An 11,384-nucleotide genomic window follows, 5' to 3' on the forward strand; every position below is an offset into this window, starting at 1 on the left:
CTAATTAATCTACGATTCTATGTTTTATCTTCTAATAAAAACACATCAAAACTATTCTTCGTCTGAGTCATATTTGGGTTTTGTATATTTTAACATGCACTGTGTCAAAGCTTGTATATTTGTGATTAATTAAGGTATATGTTTAGCAATTGTTCCTATGCTTTCAATGAGGATACATATTCTTTTACCCAGCTTCTCTCTTCCAGCCCATCCCATGCAGGAGTTTCTTCAAGCAGTCCAGAATTATTTAATGGACCCTGTTGAATTTCAGTTAAATAATTAGGGATCTGCTTGGAACAAAGTCATGCAATAGAATAGACTGCATAACCCAAAGCTGCCTGACACTGCACAAATCCAAAATAAAATTAAAAATACAGTACAACCTCCTCACAGCTTCTAGAGGTCCCGTCCTGCTGTAGCCTGGACACACTTTCTACCCAAGTCTGGGGACTTGATACTCTTTTCAATAGATCCAGTTGAGTTGCTCATTACTGGAAGAACCTGGAGTTTCAACGTGTTCAGATATGTGATCCACATGTACTACTCAGAGTCACAACACTACCGTGTATCGATTGTGTGTGGAAAGGATGTGCTTGGTGACGTCAGATCAGGAAATACAGGACACGGTATTGGGGTTGAATGCGCTGCTGCACGTTTTAATAATAAATAAAAAGGCTGAGCAAACAAAACAAAACACTTATTACCCAAAACAAACGGCACGGTGGCCAACAAAACAGACAACACAAACACTGACCTCTAACAAGTATCGTGCTGAACTGTTTCAGCACGAGTAGCAATTGATCTCTTTATTCTTATTCCTCCTGACGCTCTCGTTCTCTCCTCATCGAACACCCGAGTGAAATCTGTGCCTCTTTAAATACAGCTGTGGCGGGACTCAATGGCTAATCATTCAATCTGGCCCGGCACAGTCTGCCGTGAACTGATTATGACTTCCCTGTGCCCACATACCAACACACATTTTAACTCTCACGTGTTACACAACCCAAACTATACCAAATAACCCAAATACACCCAGGGGTGGGAGGTACCCTGTCACAGGGTGTCAATACTTTTGGGCTCTATTGTATGTGAACCCTTTTTTGGGGGGGGGGGGGGGGGGGTTACTAAATATGTATTAAGAATGTAAATGTTATTCTAAAAAAAATCCTTTCTATATGTATTCTGCAAAGATTTTAAAGATAGTTCATAGGCAGTTATAATCATTTCAAGATCAGTTTTGTAGTTGATCAGGTGCATCCTGCATACTTGACTGGTATTTCAAATTGACAACACACACTACAGCAGACACATTCTCCGGATCTCAATCCACACACACTACAGCAGACGCATTCCCCGGATCTCAATCCACACACACTACAGCAGACACATGCCCCGGATCTCAATCCACACACACACTACAGAGACACATTCTCTGGATCTCAATCCACACACACTACAGCAGACACATTCTCCGGATCTCAATCCACACACACTACAGCAGACACATGCCCCGGATCTCAATCCACACACACTACAGCAGACACATGCCCCGGATCTCAATCCACACACACACTACAGAGACACATTCTCTGGATCTCAAGCCACACACACTACAGCAGACACATTCTCCGGATCTCAATCCACACACACACTACAGCAGACACATTCTCCGGATCTCAATCCACACACACTACAGCAGACACATGCCCCGGATCTCAATCCACACACACTACAGCAGACACATTCTCCGGATCTCAATCCACACACACACTACAGCAGACACATTCTCCGGATCTCAATCCACACACACTACAGCAGACACATTCCCCGGATCTCAATCCACACACACTACAGCAGACACATTCTCTGGATCTCAATCCACACACACTACAGCAGACACATTCTCCGGATCTCAATCCACACACACTACAGCAGACACATGCCCCGGATCTCAATCCACACACACTACAGCAGACACATGCCCCGGATCTCAATCCACACACACACTACAGAGACACATTCTCCGGATCTCAATCCACACACACTACAGCAGACACATTCCAAGTGAGCATCTGTGAGATGAGCTGGAGGTTAAATTTGTCTGGAGTTAATATCCTGTGGTGTGTGTTCTGTGTGTGTTCTGTATGAGTTAATATCCTGTGGTGTGTGTTCTGTGTGAGTTAATATCCTGTGGTGTGTGTTCTGTGTGTGTTAATATCCTGTGGTGTGTGTTCTGTGTGAGTTAATATCCTGTGGTGTGTGTTCTGTGTGTGTTAATATCCTGTGGTGTGTGTTCTGTATGAGTTAATATCCTGTGGTGTGTGTTCTGTGTGAGTTAATATCCTGTGTTGTGTGTTCTGTATGAGTTAATATCCTGTGGTGTGTGTTCTGTGTGAGTTAATATACTGTGGTGTGTGTTATGTGTGAGTTAATATCCTGTGGTGTGTGTTCTGTGTGTGTTAATATCATGTGGTGTGTGTTCTGTGTGTGTTAATATCCTGTGGTGTGTGTTCTGTGTGTGTTAATATCCTGTGGTGTGTGTTCTGTGTGATCCTCTGTTGCTGTTTCTCCTCAGCTCATTATTTATCAGGTTTACGATTGCTATTTCTGAACCACAGGGCCAGGGGTGTAGTGGCTAGAAAACCTGTCCTAAAATCAGCAATACTACATTCAAATCAATTACCCTTTACACATATACTAGCGAATGTTTACTAGCACTTGAAGCAGGCTATAAAAATATATGATACACAGTTAAATCAGCTGAATTATAATTAGTGTAAAATAGCGGGTTATGAGAAACAGCAGGGAGGGGGTTAAAACCTCCCTGCTATAGAAATGCACTGTTTTGATTTGTGTTGCTTTATTGTTTTGTTTAATTGTTTTATTATTAATTATCATCCGCACCTGGGCGTTATTGGAAATTAGGCCCAGGTGCGGAGTTTAAAAGGAGAGCACGCAGTCTGCTCGAGGCTGCTGAATGGAAGGAGGCAGAAAGGAGTGCTCTGCTTCCTGGCAGTCCCGAGAAAAGGTATAGTGCAAACCCGTGTGGTTAAGTTTTGATGGAATAGGGAAACGGCTTAGCCGTCCTGTGATAGGTTCCTGCATGTGTAGTTAATGCTCAGAAGAGCTAGGTGTTTATTTTGTGTACTTTGTTTTCCGTTTGTGTTTATTAAAAAAAATAGCGCGTGAGCGCTAATAAAATCCATTTGAGTGTTCTGGGTCGTGTTTTTAAAGGGGCAACGAACCCGAGTGGGTCTAATCCTTTCACAATTGGTGGCAGATAGTGTGGGCGCCCCTAAGACCCAGAAGATGGATTTGTTGTTCCTGATTGAGCAGATCACTCGGAATGCCGTTGCTCAGGGAGAGCAACTTAAGAGGTGGGAGAGAGAGATGGGGTTGGCTCCAGTGAAGAAAAGGGAGCCAACAGAATTGGAGCTGCTGCTCCAAGAATGGGAGCAGGCTAGCGGAGCTCTGCAGCCTCCCGAGCCAGAGGGGGAGGAGCTGCCGCTGCCAGAGCCCAGAGGGGAGGAGCTGCCGCTGCCAGAGCCCAGAGGGGAGGAGCTGCCGCTGCCAGAGCCCAGAGGGGAGGAGCCGCCGCTTCCGGAGCTCAGAGGGGAGGAGCCGCCGCTTCCGGAGCCCAGAGGGGAGGAGCCGCCGCTTCCGGAGCCCAGAGGGGAGGAGCCGCCGCTTCCGGAGCCCAGGGGGGATGAGCCGCCGCTTCCGGAGCCCAGAGGGGAGGAGCCGCCGCTTCCGGAGCCCAGGGGGGAGGTGAAAAGCATACCTCCACCACAGCCCCGACCACTGCCCCTACGGTCCAGTCCGGCACCGCTGCGTCCAGTCCCTCACCCCTTGCTCCAGGACACCCGGCCGGTCTTACCGGACCTTCCTGCGCTGGACCTTGAGCCCAGGAGTCTGCAGCACTGGCCACAGCTTTTCCCCTGGGTCCCTGCTCCGCTCTTTCCGAGCACCCAGACGTCGCTGGGCTGCTGCCAGACGTCGCTTTTGCTCCCCCTGTTCGCTGCTTCGCTTCCCCTGGGTGATCGGACATCACTGCGCCGGTTCCCAGGGGAAGATCTCTGCCCACTGCTGCATCCTCCAGTGCCACGGTCTACGCTCCGGTCGCCCCTGTCGAACCGTTGGGTCCCCTTGTCGCCGGTGCGCGGTCCTTACCTGGCTGAGCCGGGACGTGGACCGATCCACCCTCAAGCCTGCCCGTGGAAGAGGGCAAGAAAGGACATTTATGGACTTGAGGGTGGGTGGTTATGTTTTAGGGGAGGAGGTGGCCGTCTCGTGGCCTGTGTCTTGTAAAGACAAGGGGGGGGATGTGTAAAATAGCGGGTTATGAGAAACAGCAGGGAGGGGGTTAAAACCTCCCTGCTATAGAAATGCACTGTTTTGATTTGTGTTGCTTTATTGTTTTGTTTAATTGTTTTATTATTAATTATCATCCGCACCTGGGCGTTATTGGAAATTAGGCCCAGGTGCGGAGTTTAAAAGGAGAGCACGCAGTCTGCTCGAGGCTGCTGAATGGAAGGAGGCAGAAAGGAGTGCTCTGCTTCCTGGCAGTCCCGAGAAAAGGTATAGTGCAAACCCGTGTGGTTAAGTTTTGATGGAACAGGGAAACGGCTTAGCCGTCCTGTGATAGTTAGGTTCCTGCGTGTGTAGTTAATGCTCAGAAGAGCTAGGTGTTTATTTTGTGTACTTTGTTTTACGTTTGTGTTTATTAAAAAAAATAGCGCGTGAGCGCTAAAAAAATCCATTTGAGTGTTCTGGGTCGTGTTTTTAAAGGGGCAACGAACCCGAGTGGGTCTAATCCTTTCACATTAGGGTGACCAGATTTTCAAATCTCAAAACCGGGACACATTTTTAAGTAATGGATATGGACTAATTAAACCATAAATACAGACTATAATGGTTATTTAAATAGCCATCCTCTTATTCTTAGTATTATCTTGTTTCTGAACCCTCTGCCACTGTGAGCTCTGGTAAAAGGTACATATCTGTACAAAATCACAGTTACAGTGGGGATTCCAGCTGCACACCCTAATAGTGAATTCAGAAGCAGACCAAGGGTTGGAAAAATACATTTATTCAGGAAGTGTTAGTAACCATGGTTACTGTCCCGAGAGCGATGATGCTGTTTGCTGTCATTCTGAATTGTTCTTATAGTTCAGGAGCTGCTCTTTAGTTCTACTTGCCTGCCACAGATATTTGTAATATAGGCTTGGTTGGCCATAGTGTCTTTAGGTGCCACTCTCATGCCACTCTCTACTCTCATGCTACTCCTGTGGGGCAGCAGTGTGGCGTAGTGGTTAGGGCTCTGGACTCTTGACCGGAGGGTTGTGGGTTCAATCCCTGGTATGGGACACTGCTGCTGTACCCTTGAGCAAGGTACTTTACCTAAATTGCTCCAGTAAAAACCCAACTGTATAAATGGGTAATTGTATGTAAAAATAATGTGATATCTTGTAACAATTGTAAGTCGCCCTGGATAAGGGCGTCTGCTAAGAAATAAATAATAATAATAATAATAATACTCCTCTGCTGCCATCTAGTGATCTGACACTTTTTTTTTTGTTTGTTTTTTAGTATTTGCCAATTGATTTTTATCTACAACATTAAATTTACAAGAGTGTTGTATTACTGTCAGTGCTACACAATCCCATTTTTCTCACAATTTAAAATAGCTAATTGTATTATTTTTGGCTCAGTTCTCCACTACCACCCCCGCGCTGACTGGGGAGGGGTGAAGATGAACACACGCTGTCTTCCGAAACGTGTGCTGTCAGCCGACCGCATCTTTTCCCTCTGCAGGCCCACCACGCAGCCACCTCAGAGATATAGAGCCAAAGGACAACGCAGCTCTGGGCAGCTTACAGGCAAGCCCGGCCAGTCTACAGGGGTTGCTGATCTGTGGTGAGCCGAGGACACCCTGGCCGACCTAAGCCCTCCCCACCCGGGCGATGCTCGGCCAATTGTGCGACGTCCCTTGGGAACTCTCGTCCACGGTCGGCAGTGGAATAGCATGGACTTGAACCGGCGACCTCCAGGCTATAGGCGCATCTTGCATGCCTTTACCGGATGCGCCACTCGGGAGCCCCATGATCTGCCGCTTTGGATCAAGTTTCCTTTTGTTGGCAATATACTGCGCTCACAAGATGGCGCTGGTGCGTACTGGTATAAAAACACTTTGGCTAATCTAGCCATTGCAATATACATTTTGCAATCAACTTTATGCTGATGATTCCCAGATTTTCCTCTCCTCTCCACCTCAAACTCAACCTCTCTAAATCTGACCTCCTCTACTTTCCTTCTGCTTCCTCTGCCTCCTCTGACCTCTCCATCTCAGTATCCCTTGACTCTTTCACACTCTCTCCCTCCTTCTGCTACAAAACCTAGGTTTACTCTTGACCCCTCTCCTTCTCGCAACATCTCCTCCCTGTCACGCACTTGCCGCTTCTTTCTTAGCAACATATACCGAATCTACTTCAACTACCCTTCAACTCATTCACAATTCTGCTGCTCGTCTTGTGTTCTCCCAACCTCTCTACTCTCATGCTACTCCTCTGCTTCGCACTTTCCACTGGCTACCTATCTCTGCTTGCATTCAATTCAAGACCCTTGTTCTTGCCTACAGCTCTCTTCACCACACTGCCCCCTCCTACCGCCAATCCCTCGTGTCCCCCTACACCCTCTCCGCTCCTCTACTGGCTGACTGGTCATGCCTTCTCTCCACTCTCCATCCTCCTGTGCCCGCTCATTCTCTTCCCTAGCCTCTCTGTGGTAGAACCAGCTACCGGAGAACTTCAGGACTGCTCAGTTTCTCACTGCCTTCCATCGCTTCCTCAAGACCCACATGTTCAGACTGCACTTGTAGATCTCTTGATCTACCCCTCCTACTCTGCACTGGACTTCCCTGACCTCAGCACCACATTACTGGATCCTCAGCTAATGCCTTATCTCTGCACTATTGCACTACTAATAATCTAATTATAAATATAACTTGTTGCAATCCTAACTTGTTGCATCATAGTTCATATCATAGTTCAGTAGTATTATTGCACTTACTGTAAACTATACTGTGTTTCAGTATTCATCTTGCATTGTAACCCTGTACTGCCCTGTAACACCTGTAAATCGCCTTGGATAAAGGCGTCTGCCAAATAAATAAATAATAATAATATTAACAATATTTGAGTAATTGAAATAAGAAGGACTCAGCATGATTGCAAACATGATAAAAAGGTAAGGGAACAGTAGAAATCTCATTTGAAGTGCTGAAGACGAGGATTGTTCAATTTTATTCATGGTTATCCAGCACAGCTCAGAAGCTGAACAACATGAACCCCATCTCAATCACATCAGTCTGAACGTACTCTTAATAGTACATTAAATACTAACTTTCAGGGACAAGATTCGGCTTTGTTTTCTTTAATACCAACCTTGGTTTCCCCAGTCCATTTCAACGCAGGACTTTGTTCAACCAGTCCATAATTATTTAATGGACTCTGCTGAAGTTCAGTAAAATAATTAAGGATCAGCTTGGGACATCTGGAACAGACTGGAAGAGCAAATGCTGCCTGACCCTGTCTGAAACAAAAATAAACAAACACATGGCTAGCTATGAAAAGACAGGTAGAAATCACAAAACATTCACACATCTATAATGTAATTATGCGCATTAACCACTTCAGCTCTCCAAGACGTACGCAGACAGCACATGCAGTAATAATAATCACTGTACTGTGTTATTATTTTGTCAAACCTTAGGCCAGCTGGTTTTCAGTCGAAAACAAAATGGTTTCACAAAATAATAACAGTACAATAGCCCACAAGTGCACAGGTAAGTGCTCGGTATAGTGTTATTATGTTCAGGTACGCGAATGGTACTTGCTCGCGCATGCCCAAACAACTTCTGCTTTGAAAACACGGAAGTGCCCGTTCAAATGTGATACTTTATGCTGTATTTCGGTCTTTTTCATATTTTTTTATTCATCATATTTTTCCACCATTAAGAAAGTAGTATGCGAATATTTATCATATGCAATACATTGAGTCTTGTACATTTTTTTTTTTTACTTCTGCAACTTTGCGGTGGATTTACGTCTGTTTTTTTTCTTTCTGTTTAGAGATTGATTGTCCGTTTCGGGTTTAAGTTTGCACAATAGAAAAAAAGAAAATAAATACGTATAATTAACCTAACATTTGTTTTGTGTTTTTACTACAAAACTATGGCGCTATAGATTCGTATGGAGGAGGACGCTAAATCAGAAGATAAACGAATCAAATAAAACGTAGCTACTGTAAGGTGTGCAAAGGAAATGTAACAATAAACACCCGCAGAGAATTACATTTATCAACTTTTAACAACCGTTTTTGTAAATCATGGAGGAAAACATTAAATATCACGTACATTTTTCTTACTACTGATAATAATGAAATTAATAACTATTATAATAACTAATAAATATGCTATTTATAAATATTTATTTTGAGAGAATAATCGAGAGTAGTGTCAAGTGTTGCTTATAAAAGACCCTGAGAATAAACGTGTATGATGTCATTGCAATCACTCAGGTTAAACATCAATATTTTTCAACAAAACTTTCAGGATGTATTGTAACGTCAGTCGAGTCATAGAATAACGTTTTTATCCATGTTTCTCTAAGCAGAATACATAATAAAAAAGTACATTTACATAGAAAAAGAATAAACACAAAATATTGTGTTTTAAAAAAAAGCAAAGTTTGTATGGTTTCTGGAGTACTTTATAATGTTCCCCAGAGTTTTCTGAAAACAAAGGACACCATTTCCAAGAAGCTACCTTAAAAATGGATTGTCCTGGGGGAGCATCCCACTGAAAAATGCTTGGTCCTGAAAAGGTTAAATAAACATGTGCCACTTATGCACAGCTGCAAAACACTCATTAGAAAGTGAACAGTGTACATCCTTTTCACATTAGCAAAAAACCCATCACATCACAATTGATTGCACATGTACCAAAATCTGACAAAGTACCACTTTCTGACAGTGTACCACTTTCTAACACTACACCTGTAGTAGTACAGTGGTGCTCCTCTGTTGTGCTGGGTTGTGCTGTGCTCTGCGGTGCTAGTCATGCTGTGGGGTCCGTGGTGGCTCCATGGCTGCAGCTCCCTACTTGCTAGTCCTCTGTTACACAAATAAACAAACAAAAGCACAGTGCTCTGGCTGTGTCCCCTTTACACTGAGATTTCCAGCTCAGATTCCTTCTCTCTCTGTTATAATGCCCTGAAGTATTTATTTATTTATTTAGGAGCGCATTCCATCTATACATTTAGATGATTAGCGCCCTCTGTCTGTAGTCATTAGTTTCTTATTTTTTCTTTATTTATCATGAAGCACAGTTAATGAGTCTGTAAATAGGACTGCTTTCTTAGGATTTAGTTCTGCTATTTTAATTATCGCAAATACAATAGCTACCATTTTTTTGTAGACATTATAATTATTATTATTATTATTATTATTATTATTATTATTATTATTATTAGTAGTAGTCCTATTTAAGGTCCGTTTGAAGGGACTACACCAGCTGTCCAAAGACAGCTGGACAAAAATTCAAATTAGCACCCTTGAGGGGGCTAAAAAAGACAGACCTTAACTAATTTAACTGAAAAAAACGGTAAAAAGGAGTCCGAGTCGGTAAAGTGAAGCAGGATCTCTCCTGATGCGAGCGCTCCGTGCAGCACCCTCCACCCCAAGTCCTCAGCTCCTCTGGGGACCAGCGGGGAGTACAGGGCAGTAGTAGTAGTAGTGGTAGTAGTAGTATTATATAGAATAAAATCAAAGCATCCCTTAGGGCATAATGTAAGGAGAGTGGCATCTCTGATTGAATGGGTGTGGTCTGTATCACTGAGGTGCAAGAACACATCGGTGTAATAAACTCAAAGTGCACCTTCTTTATATAGAAGAAATGTAAACAGTCACATAACCTCAAAACTGCAGCCAGGTTTGGTTGGAGTCAGGGTCCTCAGCACATTCAGAATTAGGGGTGTAATGCTACTCTAATGTCATGCTATGATATGTGTCACGATGCATGTGATAGTCCTGATGGGATACCTGTATGGTGCAGAATAAAAGATAATTTAATGATGGACTGTTTTGTTAAAAGACAGAATGAGTTAGTAGAGCATGTATTCATAGCAGCTCTGAAACACACTTCTGTGTTCAAGAAAAACATGGTGAGCTACAAGGAGCTGTGCTGTGCTTGTGGTCTTGCATCATGATACACACCCCTATTACAATATGAGGTATCATGTGAAGAAAGTATCCTGATTCATCAATTCACAGTGAATTGCTACACCCTGCAAATATGAAGTCACTCCCTCAAATAACTCTTCTGACTGTGTAACAGGGGCAGCTTTGTAATATTACTTCACAAAAGAGTTCATTGTTCTTGTATGACATGCATTATCAAACTTAACCTGGAGTACAGAAGAATAAAGATGTGTACCGAATATGAAGCCATCAGTTTGGTTTTTATCATCCAGTCACAGATAGGGGCGCCATGTGGCTCCATGTCCAGCTGTCCAGTTCAGGCTTTTTAACTCACATTGCAATGCATTCTGGTAAGTGTAGTCCTGTTTCTTCTAAAGAAAAGAGACAGGTGAAAGCTACCTTTGTAAAGGTGAAGGTGCATTGTGATGGGAGTTAAATAACCTGAAGTGCCTGGTGAACATGGTCACTCAGGTTACATGTCAAAGTGAAGGGGACAGCTACAATGTGTCTGAAAAGATGAAGTTGGCATCTCAAACACTTTATGATACAGGAGCTGTTGATGAATTGGAGGCGGTGGCTGATGTATAAAAATAGAAAGGTCCCTGTTGCAGTGGTGCTTGTCGATTGAAATCAGAGACAGGTTATAAACCATGCATTATTTTCAGCTTACTTCCCCCTTCAGGCCTTTATGTGACAGCTTTGCACTATTCACTAATGTCCAGGGAGCGGGGGTGGGGCAAAAAATATAACCAACTGCCATTTGTAGCACATACTTATCAGTAACGTGTTATATAAATCGACTATCCCTCATATAATCACTGCATAATTTGTTTAATATAGTTCTGTAAATGGAATCCCAGACATGTATCCAATAGACTGTGTCTCCTTGTTGCAAGTCAGTTTCAATCACAATGTGCAAGACAGTAGCTATCACAGGTGCTTGGTTGGCAGGTGCTTCTGTATCCAGGCCTACAATTTGAACATATATGGATTTAGAATGAAGGCCGTGGATAACCCTCACAATGGATGACTATTTGTATACCGTTTTTAAGTATAATTGAATGGCTGTACAAATATAGTATTTTTGTTATATTTGGTCCATTTAACATTAGAAACCGTAGCCTACT

The sequence above is a fragment of the Acipenser ruthenus genome, chromosome 23, assembly GCF_902713425.1.
Source record: "Acipenser ruthenus chromosome 23, fAciRut3.2 maternal haplotype, whole genome shotgun sequence".
Classification (NCBI taxonomy): domain Eukaryota; kingdom Metazoa; phylum Chordata; class Actinopteri; order Acipenseriformes; family Acipenseridae; genus Acipenser; species Acipenser ruthenus.